The sequence below is a fragment of the Cricetulus griseus genome, assembly GCF_003668045.3.
Source record: "Cricetulus griseus strain 17A/GY chromosome 1 unlocalized genomic scaffold, alternate assembly CriGri-PICRH-1.0 chr1_0, whole genome shotgun sequence".
Lineage (NCBI taxonomy): Eukaryota > Metazoa > Chordata > Mammalia > Rodentia > Cricetidae > Cricetulus > Cricetulus griseus.
The window spans coordinates 257,251,560-257,267,956 of NW_023276806.1; the positions used below are offsets into that span (position 1 = coordinate 257,251,560).

The 16,397-nt window shown below is 48.5% G+C and overlaps 2 pseudogenes; both read left to right on the top strand.

Annotated features, from left to right (window-relative positions):
* The first annotated feature begins 1,806 nt into the window (after nucleotides 1-1,806).
* Nucleotides 1,807-3,195, top strand: LOC113833347 (annotated as a pseudogene).
* A 137-nt stretch (nucleotides 3,196-3,332) lies between these two features.
* On the top strand, nucleotides 3,333-4,097 carry LOC113833346 (annotated as a pseudogene).
* Nucleotides 4,098-16,397: the final 12,300 nt, after the last annotated feature.

Genomic DNA, 16,397 nt, shown 5'->3' on the forward strand with positions numbered 1-16,397 from the left:
TTCCCGCCAGCCTGGTCCCATAGCCGCATCAACCCCAAATGACCACACAAAACATTAGCATTCCATTGACCATCAGCCTTGGCATATTTGGCTAGCTCTGTCTAAGTTATCCCAATTCTAATAATCTAAGTATTTCCATGTTGTCTTACTGGAGAGTGGTCCAGGGACCCATTACTCCTCTGGTGTCCTCCACGGACTGCCCAGCATGTTGGCAGAGAAGAGGGATTTCCTGTTTGTCCCTGCTTGTATTCTGGTTCTGTTCAGCTACATCACTTCCTTCCTAGCCAGTCAGCCAGTCAGTGTTTATTCATTAACCATAAGAGATACTAATACACAGGACTTTCCCCATCAGGATGCAGTTAGGGAAACATGGGACAGTTCTATCTATCCGTTGACACCTTGCCCTTCATACATGTCCATCTCCTGTGACTCTGGACTTTAGCCCTCAAACACTGTTGGCAGATGTGTCCCAGGCCCCACAGGATCTGCATGAATGCCTTGTCTGCCAATAATCCTGTTTTCTAGTCCTGGGTTACAGCCCCCACCATACCCCACTGGCATAAAAGACAGCTCTAATACCTGGGGTATTTCCACTGTGCTGTAAAAGTCTGTACTTCAGGCTGCTCCCTCCCTGTAAAAACTGAGATGCACATAGCATAATCGGCCAGACATCTCTTAATTAAATCTCCAGGCATTCGCCTGATACTTGTTCCACTGGACCTAGATGTGGTGCAGGAGCCACACACCACCAGGATCATGTAAGTTCCCGTCACCAGGCTCAGAGGGGCTGATGAATCCACACAGGCTGGCTTCTAATTTCTCAGGTCATCTGAGGTTGTCACTTGTCCATTATGCCATTATGCCGAGACACTCCCCTCCACCACCAGAAGGTTTAGACCTCTGGACCCAGCCCCACTCAAGGGGACCAAGATCTGGTACCTGGCCCTGCCCTGGCATCCTGTGTTGACCCAAAACTACATGTGCTGGGTTGGGCCAAATCATGCAGCCCTTAGTCCCTGTTGGATCTGGATTTGCTGTGGCCTCTGTTGAATCTACACTCAGGAGACAGTTCCCTCTGAGTTTGGCAGGGAGAGCTCATGCTTTAAGAAAAGCTGATAGAGCAGAGCAATAGTCAATTCACAGGACAGGAGAATGAAGGCATTAAAGCTGCAGTGCAGGCTGGCGCTCCTGGGTATTTTCTGCACTCAAGGGTGGCCCTCTCAGTCTCCCACAACCAGGAACTTAGGAGAGCCTTCTTCAGATTTAGGGAGTCGTCACTGTCCTTTGCTGTCATCATGCCTACATAAAGAAAGCTTCTACAACAAACAGGGATGGCAGGTAGCTTCAAAGTTCAGAGCACCTGACCTCACCTGCGTGTACCTGAACACATACCTATACATCAGACCTTAAAGAAAAAGATCTCAAGCAGCACGTAAGAAGTGATTTTGGGACCAACCTGTCCCCGGGAACAAGTAAAGGAGCAGGCCTATCTCCATGGTAGACAGATCACCCCTCAGAGGCGCTGGAGAAGCTCATCCAGAACAGGTTCAGGAAGTTGGATCGCTTCCCTGAAGCCTTTAGCTCCCTTCATTACGAGGGAACAAGGACATCCAATCCCCCCCGGCAGCTGCTCGAGAACAATACTACCAGGTCTCCCAGGCACCCGGGGTCTTCTTCAAAGCCCTGAAGGTCAGTTGGCTCCTGCCCTGAGAACCTCTCACGAGGATGCCAGCAGAACACCCAGTTCTCCAGTGCTTAGTGCAGGCACTGAGCAACGGCTTCAGCGGTGAAATCCCTAATGACCAAATGGTGCACAGTTCATGTTTTCCAGACGAGCACTTCACCTGCTCCTCGCTTGCCTCAGCTGTGGGGTTGGATGTAAGAACAGCATGAACCATGGCAAGGAAGGAGTACCTCATGAAGCCAAGACTCGTTGTATGTCATACACCAGTATGACAACCGAGTTTATACTGCTATGAAGAGAGGCAAGGAGGTCAGCGTGGTGCCCAAAACATCTGCCTCCACTGACTCTCCCTGGATGGGACTTGCAAAGTATGCCTGGTCTGGGTATGAGGTCAAATGTCCCAATGAAAGATTTAAAATTAGCTAGCTAAGGAACCAGATGCAGCTCTGCTTGCCACCCCCCTGATGTGCCCCTGACCCAGAGACTTGCTCACCCCGACTCAGTTCCTGGAATTTCCCTACTGCCAGCAAAGCCTAAGATAGCTAAACCACCAGATCAGGAATTTCCAGATGGCTACCCCCCTAGGAGAAGCCCATATGGGAACAGACTGACCAGGAGTCAAGAGATAAATGAGTCCTTGAGAAACAAAGACCACTGTCTTAGGCAAGATTGATTAGCACACTCAGAGGTCTGGTCTATTTACCCAACGGATGGGCCTGGAGACCATCTGGCCCCAAGATAAGAAACTTAAGCTCAAGACTCTTGTCACGGACTCAGTCAGAGGGTAGCAAACCCCCCTTAAGCTTATGGTTTTTGCCTTTAAAAGCGCCTGTGACTGAGCGACGGGGCTTCTCTCTAGCCTGTGTGCTGAGAAGGCCCGTTTGTACAAACGCTTCCCGTTCATTAAAGCCTCTTGCTCTTTGCATCAACTGGACTGGACTTTGAGTTCTTGGGGAGCCAGCCGGATTGGGGAGACTCCTCACCCCAAGGGTCTTTCACTAACTCTGCTATGGTCTATGGGAGCCAGCAATACTTTTTTGGGAACCAAGATCCTGTGGATACAGTGGTGCGGAAAGAGATTGTACATGTGTGGCCTGGAACTGATGCATTTCTGAAGGACAACAACAATGCTGCCCCAATGTCTGTTGGATGGGATGAACTTTATGGCTCAGTCAGTGTCTGAGCTTAGCCTTGGACCCACTAAGGCTGTGACTTCCTGGCTAACAGACCAGATCTGCCCCTGCCTACTGGAGGCCCAACTCCCAGATCCTGAGCTGCAGCCAGTGTGCCACATACTTCAAAGACAATAACACCAAGCATCACTGTGAGCTTCTAGACAGGGCTTCTGTGATGAGTGCTCCCATGACCGGAGGGAGGGCTGTCCCCTCTCGAGGCTGGGACCATCCAAGTCTGAGTCAACTGCAATAAAAAGCCTGGAGACCTTTAACCCCCCACCCCCCAAAAAAGTGATTTTGGATCGAGCCTCCCACTTGAGAACCAGTTCTACATAACCCGGAAGTGAACATATATCTTCCGGATTTTGACTCCAGCACGTGGTTGCCGGCCGGATTCTGGGTGCTGCTGTCCAGGGGAGCAGCTTTCTGCTGCTGCCCCAGAGTCAGGACACCAGACCGCAGGCATCGGGGCCATGGAAGACCCGAACGTGGACGAGCTGCTGGCCAAGGTGGAGCAGGAGGCAGCAGAGAAGCTGCCGGGCATCGTGGTGCACAAAGAGCTGGAGCTGGAGCTCGACCTGGGCAACCTGCTGGCTTTGGACCGCCACCCCCCCGACGGTGCTGCGCCATGCTGGGCCCTTGGCCAAGGCCTAGCTGCGGACCCTGGAGCAGGACAACACGCAGCTGCTCATCAGCCAGCTGCTGGCAGCAGTTCGTGTGCCTAAAGGGCATCAGGCCCAAGAAGACCAACCTCGCGTGAGTGGCCAGTGCCGGCGCCGCTGGGTTACAAGTGCGCCAGGATGACACTAAGGAATGGCTGATCCAGGTGCCTGGGGGCGCCCACCCCATGGAAGACCAGTTCGCCAAGCAGATTCAGGCCAAGAAGGACCACGTGTCCAAGAACAAGCTGAACCGACTGCAGAACCTGGCCTGAGCGACACACAAGGTCCAGATGCCCAGCTCAGCCGGCCTCACCCTCCAGGACACCAGAGGAAGGAGGAGCTGGCCCGTGCCATGCAGGTAGCCAAGGGCTCCACCGCTTCGGTGGGGCCCTTCCAGGAGAGCCTGCCCCAGGAGAAGGCGCCCCGGGGACACCGGCAAGAAGAGGACATTTCAGCCCCTCTTGGGACTTTCCAACTGGCTCTTTTTCTCGGCTGCAGCTACTTCGAGTCATGAACAGCAAGAAGCCTCAGCTGGACGTGATGAGGGCCACCAACATCCTCAGAACCCTGCTGTAGATCTGAACAATGTCCTGAGAAATATAGTTTTCCCAAGCAGAGAGTTCAGAAAGATATTTACAATTTTCCAAATGAGAAACCAGACATGTGGAAACACGTCTTGATTTAGGTAAGACCATCCTGAACAGCTCAGGTTTCCAAGAATTCAGATGTCCCTACAAGATCCAAACCAAAGACCCAGAGATACATGGAAAATGGTCACTACATTTCTGGAGACTGGAGACTTTTCCATGAAGGTGAAATATCATTGAAAGCCTAAGAAATCTTCCATGAATGGACATTACCAAGACATGAGGCCAAGTATAAAGCATGAACATTGCCAGAAACAGGCTTAAGTGCAGCTAGTTCAGAGGCTTGACCTCTGCCAAGAGATCTCAGAACTATGCTTCAAAAATAAGCAAAGGAGAGCATCAGGCATTCTTCCACAGCCACACTGAAGACAGGCATGAAAGAGGCATCAGGGTGAGGTATGGTGAAGAGGTCCTACATGGATCAGCCCTTTCAGCCTGAGCCTGAGCTCCTGTGTATACGAAGTTCAGGAGGAGCTCCCCATCCACACTCCAGCAGCCGGCAATGAGAAGTCTGCTGTAAGATGAAGCTCTGGTTATATCTGCTCTGAAGGAAGTACCCATGGAACTCTTCCCAACACTTTTGAAAGGTGCCTTCATGGCAAACAGACAGACATCCTGACAGCGATATGGGCACCCTGGCCCTTCAGCAATGCCTTCCTGTGAGAGCCTCGATGAAGATTCCCGATCTGGTGATCTTGAAAGCTGTGATGGGTGGCCTTGATTTGCTGATTAAGCAAAATGATCGCCCTAGGAATTGCAAACTAGAAGTGCTGGATCTTTGGGATGCCCAACATAACTTCTGGAATGCATGGGCTGGAATAGAGGATCGTGTCTGCTCTCCAGATATCGTTAGTGAGACCCAACCAGTGGTGGGTTATCCAATATGACAGGGAAAGCAGGTTGTGACTGTGATGATGAACCTTTTCATCAAGTCCAGGCATCTGTTTAAATGCCCAGAGTATTTCCATTGATGGGCCAAAAAGAGAAAAGATGTTCTGCAGGTGAACTGTGAAAAGCTGGAGATTTGGGCCGTCCCTGCCTTTAACCCCCTTAAGTTGCTGGACATATTAGAGCCAAGATCTATACTGGAGGCGACTGTTCCCTGGGACATGAGATCCCTTGTAATGCTTACAAGGGCAAGATGAGAACCTTCAGAAACTCCATCTCCATGGATTAGCAACCAAGAGATGAAAGATCATTTCCCAGGTCTCCCAACTCATCAAGCTCAAGCATATCTATTTAAATGGGGTTTTCTTCCTGAATTAAAGACTGTACCAAGTGCTCAGGTCCTTGAGGAGTCCCTTAGAGACCCTTCCAACCACGCACTGTGTGCTATCAGAATCAGACATGAGGTATTTTTCCCAGGATCTAAGCATCCATCAGCTCACACATCTGGACCTGACTGGTGTCAGCTTTTTAAATTTAAGTCATCCACTTCTAGGAATGCTGCTAGAGAGACTCACAGATACACTGCAGACATTGAAATTGAGGGGTTGTATTTGCTAATGGACTTCCAAATTGGTGTTCTTCTCCCTGCCCTGAGACAGTGTTCTCAGCTGGTTGAGGTGAATTGTGAAGAACTTCCTGTCTGTGTCCAGTCTGAAGAAGCTGCTGCAGCACACTGCCAACCTGAGACATCTGGCCCGGGAGGTACACCCTGCTCCTGAAGAAATCTACGATAGCATCGGTAATGTCATGCCAGACATATTTGCCCAACATTGTTCTCATCTCATGGAAATACGACTGGCTATAAGAGAGCCAAAAGAGGTCTACTTTGTGAGTCAGAGATGTCTAGATTGCCAGGGATACTGTGTCTATATCCTGGAGGCCTCACTATGTTCCTGTTGGGTATAAATGACAGATTACTGCTGGGCTCTGAGAAACGAAGTCCAGGACTCAAGTGATGCATTGAGACACAGAATGACTGTTTAAGGGGATTTGGATTTATTTAAAAACAATATTTCATAGATTCAGACAAGAGAGGTGTCCCTGGAGAATCAGGGGCTCCTGATCGGCTGAGGGCCAACAGTGAAGGCCCAACCACGGACAGGAAACGAGATTTGGAAATGGTATGGATTGTATCCCAGCACAATCAGGGTATGAAAGACCATAGACACAGGGAAGGATCTAAAGTCAGGATAGTACAGAGCATAATGGACTGGTTGAGGTGTGTTCCAGGCCTGTCTTTTCCTTGTGTGACTTAAAGATTTATACCATATTCACATACATTTCTTTTTGAACAATAACGTTGAAGGAAGAATGAACTTGTATTGAGCATACAGTGTTCTCACTATTCAGCTGTGATCCCTCTCTGGTTTTGAGAGTGATTTAAGCTGGATATTATTCCCCCCCCCCATCCTTAGCATTAAAGATTCTAATAAAACAGTTTTGCATGAAAAAACAAGGAAGTGAGCACAAGAATACAACCATGACCATGACAAAAGGCTCAAATCCCAAATTCAGATGAACAGCCCACAGTTGTCCTCAGGCTAGGACCTACAGAGGGCTTGAAGGGTATTGTTCACTCCCAGGGTTCCGAGTATCCCTGTGAGCACGAAGTGCTGACTTGGATAGACACCTAGGAAGGACAGGGGACAAGAATTAGCAGACAGTGGGTAAGCAATTCAGGCAAAGATGTGCTGTGCCTGTCATCCAATCTTCCTTGGAATCCTTAGACAGGTACTGCCTAATCTCTGTTCATATTCCAAATCCTAGGCTGGGAAAACTCACTCCCAGAAAAAAGTTCAGAATATCTTCAGAGTGGAGCAGTTTACCTGATGGTGGTCAGAGAAAACAACTGAACAGAGGAAGAGCCCCGGGCAGGATACTGCAAGGGCATACGCCTCAGTTAACAGGGACCTCCAAAGTGAATGTCCGTCCCAGGGACACCTTAGTCAAGCTCATACTGAAGCCCTGGAAAGAAGTTTGAGCCCACTGCTGAAGGTCATGTTGAAATGACACGCCCAAACTGATCATGTGCCTCCATGAGCTATTCATGAATACCTTCTACTGGATGGACTGGCAAACAATGGTCTGTCCGTCACATGGCAAGGCTCCTTCAGAAGTACTTATACAAGTAGCTTTTGGTGCAGGACTCTTGGGCTCATGGAAGCCCAGATTGTGAGGAGTCAGCAAGTGGTCAAGGGCTGGAGTTCATGTTCTCAGACCAGATGCCGACACCTGAAACTCAAGTGCTGGCTTAAGGAAGCCTGGGTATCAAACACAGGGCTGTGTCCTCCAATGTTGGTGCTCATAGGCAGTCAGGAGTGAGAAAAAACAGCATCATTACCCCCAATGGAAATAGAACGTGCAGAATTGAACTGTTTGCACCATCATCATGAAGCCAGGAGCTCATCATCAGGGTATGGCTGCTGTGAGGTCTGCCCATGAGCTTGAAGGATCTTATAGACCCCAGGAGGAGAGTGCATCATCATACTCCCACTTATCATGGAGAGCAGGACCTCAGTGCTATGGTCAATCTACATCCTCCAGGGCATAGTGTTCAGGCAGAGTGAAGGACCGAATTGCCAACTTGCTTTCAGAGCCTCATGGGGAGGTCTTCAGAGACTACAAGCCTGAGCATGTTCCCAAGATGGATGTGGGGTAAAAAACAATGCCTTAGACGGTTTCCAATCCCTGACAGTACTGCATCTGTGCTCCTCGACTGAGGACAAGATCATATTGCGGTGGGTAGCTTTTACATGCAATGACCTCACCCCCTCAAGCATCCAATTTAGACAGAATAACTGACCAGCAGAGCTCAGCTGAAGACAGGACACCTCTGTATATCTTCACCCCATCCATGAAGCCCAGGGGACCATTTAGGATAGGGAGGTCAGGGACAGTGACAATGCTGTCCAGTTCCTCCTTCTGGACAGGAACTGACTGTTTACAGGATCTCAGAGCCGCTAACATTGCCTGCACATGATCCAGCTAGACAGTGAAAACTCCCAGCAGAGTGACAGTCTTGCACAGCCCCACACACAGCTCAGACGACTGGCAGTTGGTGGCTGTTGGGGAGGGGCAACAGTCTTTTGGGGAGGGCTGTTTGGGCACACCCTAGTGGTGACCACACCCCCATGTTCAGTTGTCAACACTAGTTGGATGGGCTCAGTGCATTCAAAGAGGAATCTTTAAGAGCATGTTGAGGGTATCCTGGAACAAGTCTGAGTGGAGAGTAGAAGGTGGGTTTGTCAAGATACATTGCATACATTAAAAATAAACATACATGTATTTGTAACCAAATATTTTAATGTGGTTATTTAGCCTAACAGGCCACACCAGGGAAGTTAAAAATGTACTTCAGAGCCTGCCTAGACAGAGGTCTGCCAAAGCATATTCGTATCGCAGGACATTGCCTCCTGGATTTCCTACACTAGTCTTAAGTTTGGACCTGCTCAAGAGGCAGTCACCTGTCTGTCATTCCTAGACTCTGTTTGCATCTCTCATACTAGCCCAAGTGTGGCTGGGTGATTCTGCCCAGTCCTCCAGTGTTCCTGATTAACTAGGATCTTCATAAAATGTCCACACATTCCTGGGCAACTCCCCCTCCAGCTTTGGTACATAGAATCAGCGGACCCATGTATTATTAGTGTCCATGTGCTTAGCAAACAGAGGCAGAGTTCGCTCCTCTGAGCCTCTCCAAGTATGAGTAGAAATGTTCAAATGCAGAGAGCAATGACAAGCCCTGCTCTTTTGGCTTGCCTTTCTGTTAACCCTTTCATCCTTGGAAAAATAAGCAATAGCATGTTTTTATTTCAAGGATCACGTGCCGTGTATTAGAAGTCCAGAGGCAATGGGAATGCTGGGCTCACACCCCCTCTGTCCCCCCCCCCCAGCACAGTGAATTCTCTGCACCAGGAGGCATAGATGGACTTTTCGGGAAAAGGCTCGCGTTGAGTGCCCTGGCCCTCGGGGTTCTGGAAATTCGTGGGTCCCAAGGCAGTCTAAGCCTGAAAATAAATGGGCGAGAAAGAAAAGAGCGAGACCAAGCAATGTGTTGTCAAGTCTGTTTTATTCATCATAAGCAAGGAGTTTTTAAAGAGAAAGGAGGAAGTAAAGAAAGGAAGTAAGGGAGAGGAATGGGTGTAAAAGGCCTTCAGGCCTGGGCAGGTGTCCTGGACTAACCTAAGGGGTGGGTTGCTTGACTAAATTGGTGGTTTAGCATGGAGGTTGTAAAGAAGACTTTTATTTCTAACCAGGGCTGGCTCCCGACAGTTGAGCTGCCCACCACCACATTTGTGTCCCTGTTCCTTGTGCAAGACTGAGGAGTTTACCCCAGTGAGAAGAGGCAATGTGGTCCCACATCCTCTTCCACATAGGCTCCAAGTTCAGATAGATGCCTTTGTGGGGCTAGATTGCCAAAGGGGATATGTTGCAGGGAAGTAATCTAGAGACTAAGACAAAACCAGAAGTGGTCTGTGCTGGTTCCAGAAGATCTGGCTGTAAGGCATTTTCAGTGCTAGGAGGGCCCAGTTCCCAGTGATGTGGGTGGAACCATCCAGTGCCTTCTTAGAGGCTGAGCAAGCCATGAGGAACAAGCCAGTAGGCAGCACCCCTCCATGGCCTCTGCATCAGCTCCTGCCTCCAGGTTGCTGTCCTGTTTGAATTTCTGCCCTCTTTGAGGATGAACTGTTATATGGAAATGAGTGAATAAACGATTTCCTCCAACTTGCTTTTGGTCATGGGTCTATCAGTAACAGACAACTGTCAATAACATTCTAGTGGAGTTCAATTCCAGTGGAGGCTGGGATCTTTTTATTTTTTCCCCTTGGTCAGCTTGTCACAAGTTAGAGGTACTTGGCTAGAGGAAACCATTGAAAAAGAAATCTCCCATCAGATTGCCTGTAGGCCAAGTCTGTAGGGCATTTTCTTCATTAATGCTTGATGAGGGAGGGCCTGGCCCACTGAAGATTGTACCACCCCTGGGCAGGTGGCCTGGGTTATGTAAAGAAGCTAAGTAATAGGGAGTAAGCAGTAAGTTTTGGAGTAAAGTCAGTAAAGCAGGGCTTTTCCACCAATTTTTCCTTCCATTCCCACCATGGCTTTCTCAACGGACTAACCTGGGGTGTATAAGACAAGTAAGTCTTTTCTTTAAGTTGCTTTTGATCAGGTTTTATCACAGGAGCAGGAACAAATCCTAAAACCCAGATGGCTTCAATTACCATAATTAATATACAACAAAAATCTCTAGTTACTGAGTTCACTAGCTAGTCGCTTGTGAGTGCTTTATGGGATGGACTCTGCTCTTCCAGCCTCATGCAATGCTGGATCTGAGATAGGTACATTTCCAGTGATGACTATTCTAACCCAAGTTCAGATAGAAACAGACCCAGCATCCAAGCAGGTGAGCTGCAGTCCACGAGTCCCAGCACGGTTTGCCTATGAATTTCCTGTAATTAGCACCATCAGCAGTGGTTCCACCAAGTTAGGTACCGATAACTCCCCTTTACTACCCTGAACACGATCCCTCGGTCACCCCCAGTTTGAACTGACATTCACAGAAGTACCAAGAGCTGGAGTTTCCACTAAGCTTCGCATCACTTGACCCAGCTCTGGTACACACCAGGCTGAACCGATAGTGGCAGGACTCGCCTACTTTTCCAAGGATCACAAATTTACACTGTGGATTCCAAGTCTACCTGTAGGCCGAGCATTCCACAGGCTCATCCTCAGATCAGCCCCACCCAGAGTACCTTAAACTCTCTTCCCTTAGAGCTCCCTGCTTGGGCCACTCAGGTTTCATGTGCTTCTTCAACCTATCTTTTGCCAGTTTTGTGTATTTGTCTGGAGTATGGATTTTTTGGTCCTACCTGTACCCATCTTCACCTTGGCCATCACTCATGTTAAAGCTGTTCTTAGGACCTGTGGCTGCATTCGTCAGAAGTCCATTGAACAGGTAAATGCTCTTAGGTTTAGAACTGAGGCAAATGAAACTCTTTGGGCTATAGCTGACTTCCCCACAGAAGTCACCCAGGAGAAACTGGGCTTGTTTGAGCATTCAACCTGACACAGGGCCCATCCTGACTACACAGCTCCTTGGTCTGTACCTGCACCTGGATCCACTTGGGCGAGCATTCTAAATTGAGGCCTGCACCTGGGAGTTGGTGCTTGCATTTCTCCAGGAGAATCCTGCTTCTTAAAACACTCAAGAGCAACTCAAGCTCTAAGAGAGAGAGATGCAATATCCCAGAGGCCATGATGGTTCCTGGTACTACCCCTACCCTGCCCCCACCCCCACTACATGTACCCGCTTTCCCCTCCTAAAGTGAACAGAGGTACGTGACCTACTCTGAACTGGGGCGCTGCTCTGCCGTGTTCCCAGGAGTGGTCAGAGCACTGCTCCTTGAGCAATCCTCTAACATACCCCTGCTCCCCCAGATTCGGCAGATTCTCTTTAGAGGAGTGCACGGAAGACACTTTCTGGCTTGTGGACCCCTTAGGCTTCCCCAGCAAGCCAGCTGATCCCATTTCTACTAAGGCACTCCTTAGTCTACTCCAAGGAGAAATACTAGGAAGCCTAAGAGAAAAGCCAATCTCCCCTACAGACCCGGTATCTGAATCCAAGCTACTTGTTTTTTCAAGTGGAGGAACTTGATAAGTTTCCTATAACTGGACAACACTGGAACTTGGGTTATTTGGCTTTCGGGGGAACTGACACTAAGCTACGCCTCACTCCAGACTACCACTAGTTTAAGCTGGTTTGAACTGGTTTTTAGTTTTAACTAGAAAAGCTCAAATCAGTGTAGACCAAGATTTTTTAGACAAGCTGGTGTTTCCAGTGGGGTAGAAGAGAACTTTGTTTTAGCTACCTAGGAGTTGAAGGCATTTCCTTCCCAGTTAAGAGGAGTTTTACGAAAAAAGCCTTGTTCTGAGTAAAAGCAAATCAGAAAGGCAAGGAAGGGGAGAGACAGGATTCCCAGAAAACACTAAGAGTGAGCAGCAACCAGCCAGGCACCATTAGCCAGACATGATGAAGCAGCAAGACTGTACCGCTACTTTAAAAGCCACCAAGATAAGGGACTTTAGCTTTCTAGCTGCAGTTTCTCCCCCAGTTTTTTCCCAGGGCTTCAGAGCTGTAGAGAGCTTCCCAGCACCCCGTTCCCCTGTTCCTCTTTTTCTTTTAGATTTCTATATAACAAACCCCCTGCCCCCAGCAGAAAGTGACACTCTAACAAGTGTCCAGAGCAGAGGCAGAGCAGGGTTTTATAGGGAAGCATTCTAGGCAAGCAGCCCGGCCTCTGGTTTCTCATAGGATCTCCTCTCCCTCAGTTAGCAGCTAGGTCCCACCCCTATCCCTGCCAGTCACCAATAGCAGTAAAGTCAGGCTGGCTGATGGGATCTACTATGCCTCCCAAGGCAAACACCTGCTTCCCATAAGTGGTCAGCCCTTAATTGAAATGCAGGTCAGCCTGAACTCATTCAACGGGGGGAGGGGAGCTTTTTCCTCAGCTTCTGTGCACACCTGCTGTGCCCCAAAGCCCAGTATACCAAAGCTCCTCTCTTCATTTTATGCCTCAGGCCTTGGGGAAGGGTTTCAGAGTTTGGAGTTTAAGCAACTGCAAGAGCTGTGTCATCTGAGAAAATGTGGTTTTTGTTGTGTTATTTATTTTTCCCTAAGATACTGCTTCTGATAACTTGCTGTGATGAGCCCAGGAATCCCTGCTTCTCCTTTCGTGGGGTAGGGGGAGTTTCTTTGGCCCCAAATAAACATTATTTCCTGGCAGGGGACAGAGTTAAAGAGAAGTGCCTACTACTTAATTTCAGCATGCCTCTTCTCCCTGCCTCAATGGAATGTTCCCGAGATGCGGGCCTCATATCACCAGTAGGGCTCTCACCTGGACCAGCTTAGGAGACTTAGGCTCCCACATGCTCCAAGGTTGCAAGGACATGACAGAGTGTCGGACAACCTTTTCCAGGGCTGTCAGCTTGGGAGGGCAGGCCACAGTGTTAAAGGACATGGAAAATGAAGGGTGGCTTCAAGTGTACCATGATTGGTGGCAGGTGAACTTGACTAAAGGCTCCTGCACTGGGATCAGATGCTCCTAGGATACAAAAAAAAATGTGAGCCTTAGTCACCAGGTGGTCATGGTTGTCCTGATAGTAACTTGACAGCTGGGTCTGTCAGCACCACTTCCTTTCTGCCAACTCACTCTCTGAGCTTTCTTTATTTTCCTAACTCCTGAACTCCGGCTGTCCCCCCAATCAAGAATGCTGCTTATTCCTCAAATGAAACTAAAGCTGTCCTCTATGGCTGAGATGTGAAAATTCTGAGGAAGACAGCTCAACTTCATGTGTTCATCACGTGTCTGTCAAGAACCTTCAGGGTTGGGGGTGACATGAGACCTTGGAAGGGCCACATTCTTGTTCTGGCTCCACCAGTAGCTTGTCCCTGACTCTGCTCCATGCCAGTGCCACTTGCACCTCCACACTGCTCTGTTTGACTGCTGTCACTTTTGTCCATGTCATTTTAAGTGTCTAGAAGGCAAGGTCCTTGGATCCTTCTAGAAACTTAAGTTGTATGCATATGTGTGTTTCATATGCATGCATGTCTGTGCACTATGTGTGTGCCTAGTGCCTGAGGAAGTCAGAAGGGGGGCTCTGGATACCCTGGAACTAGAGTTACAAATGGTTGTGACCCACCATATGGGTGTTGTGAATCAAACCTGGAAGAGCAGCCATTATCTTAACTCTTGAGCCCTGATGTGTATTTTGCAAATAGAAAGCTAAGAAGCAGAAAAGGAGTGGATATTGTGATGGCTGCTGTTGGTCGTCAGCTCGACTACATCTGAAATCAACTAAAACCCAAATGACTGGGCACACCTGCAAGGGAATTTTGCTTAATTACATCATTTGAAGTGATATACCAACTTCTATTCTAAGTCTTCAGGGTGGGAAGATCCATCTGTAGAATGGGCCACAATTTCTGCTGGCAGCCTATATAGAGAACAAGGAAGAAGGAAGCTCACTCTCTGCCTGCTTGCTCTCACTCTTTTTAGCAAGTCCATTCCTTCACTGGGGAATGGCTTCCTGGGGACCCTGGCATATACAGAGGGCCAGCTGAGACATCATCCAGCCTTGTGGACTGAACAACTACTGCATTCTTGGACCTTCCATTGGTAGTCATAGGAGGCAGGCAGGCCAGCCAACGAGAGGCATGGAGAAGGGCTGGTTAGAGGCAGGCCAGTGAGAAACAAGAGGGGGAAATAGAAGGAAGCCAAGGACAGGTGAGTAGATTCATTTGGGTCCTAGAGTAAAGCCAGGAAAATTTTCAAAGATAGACAGACACAGGTCAATAGTCAAGACTGACATTGGGCATCTACGGAGAGGTCTACTGGCACAGCCATATCCGATGGGAACTGCGATAGTCATAAAGCTAGCACAGCTGTTTGACAAAGATCCAGCTAAGCTGAGCCACATGATGGCTGCCATGCCACCTTTGGTTTTCATCTCCAGCTGCTTCATACTTGGGTAACTTTTAATATTTCTACAATTTGAGGATATTGAATTTTGGAAAATTTCTTATGAATCATTTATGCCTTCTGCCAGGAATGTTGCTTCTAAGCTTCCAAGGGAAAGTCCTGAACATACTATGCCCCCACCCTGCTTCAGGGGGACATCCTCGTCTACTGAAAGGTCTTCCTTATGCCTTGGAGGTGGTGACACATAAAGATGTCAGAGGTTTCCTTATGAGGCTATTAGACATTCTTAAAACATCTGTCCGTGTATTTACTCAGGAACAAGAGAATCAAAGTATAATCTCAAGAAAGGTCAACTAGATTTGGTGGGCTAGAGAAGATGGCCACAGTTCAGATTGCAAGCCTCTTCCTACTACACTCATGAAATTATGTGGCAGATACGGCAACAAATTTCGATTGGCCAATGTTACCTGTGGCTCACAGAGAGCCTCATAGTGATGGCCAAAGAATGATGTGGAAAGATGCTGAAAGGATGAGATGTCAGGGCCTACCTTTCTTAGAAATGTCAGGACATGCAGAGCCACTGTGGTGTCCAATGACCAAGGAACAAGAGAATGACAGGATTAGACATATAGACAAATTCTATAAAGATATAAAATGTGAACATTGTATTATGCCAGAATTTGAATAATAACTTTAGCAGCATTGGTCTGAGGAGATTTCTCAGGCACTCTGACCATTAAGAGTTAATAATACACTGGTTGGGACATGGCAGTATGCCTGGGATGACTTGAAGATTGTTTTGGTCTAGTGTCCTTGAACCCACAAAAACTACCAGACTGAGAACATGCATCTGGATTTTTTTTAAAAATTTATTTATTAGTTCTAGTTAGGGAACAAGCTTGTTTCACATGTAAGTATAATCCATCACATCTAAGTCCCTTCTCCCTCTCCCTCCCCTCACCCCCATCCCTCCTCCCCCACCCCCAGCCTACCCCCCACCCCATCCACGCACCACTCCCCAGGCAGGATAGGGCCCTCAATGGCGGGCTCTGCAAAGTCCACCAAATCTTCCTGTGCTGGTCCTGGGCCCTTCCCCATGTATCCAGGGCCAGAGTGCAACCCTTCATGTGGGATGGGCTCTCAAAGTCACTTATTGCACCAGGGAAAAAATACTAATCCACCACCACCAGTGGCTCCCTAGAGTGCAGAGGCCTCCTTATTGACATCCATGTTCAGGGATCTGTATCAGTCTTATACAGGCCTCCCCAACAGCATCTGGGGTCGATGTGCTCTCCCTTGTTCAGGCCAATTGTTCCTGTGGGTTTCTCCAACCTGGTACAGACCCCTTCGCTCTTCATTCCTCCCTCTCTTCAACTAAATTCCCGAGATTTCAGCTCAGTGTATATCTGTGGATGTCAGTCTCTGCTTCCATCAGCCACTGGATGAGGGCTCTAGGATGGCATAAAGAGAAGTCATCAATCTCATTTTAGGGGAAGGGCTTTTAGGTTACCCTCTCCACCATTGTCTGGATTGGCAGATCGTGTCATCCTTGTAGGTCTCTTGAGATCTCCCTGGTTCCAGATCTCTTCTCGGACCTATAGTAGCTCCCTCTGATATGGTATCTCTCATCCTGCTCTCTCTCCTCTATTCTTCCCCCAGCTCAATATTTCTGCCCCTCCATTTCCTCTCCTCTACTCCTCTTCTCTTGCTCTTATTGTAGCAGCTCCCTCCCCCCTCTCCTCATGCTCCCAATTAGTTCAGGAGTTCATGCCAGTTCCATTCCTGGGGACCATTTATCCCTTAGAGTC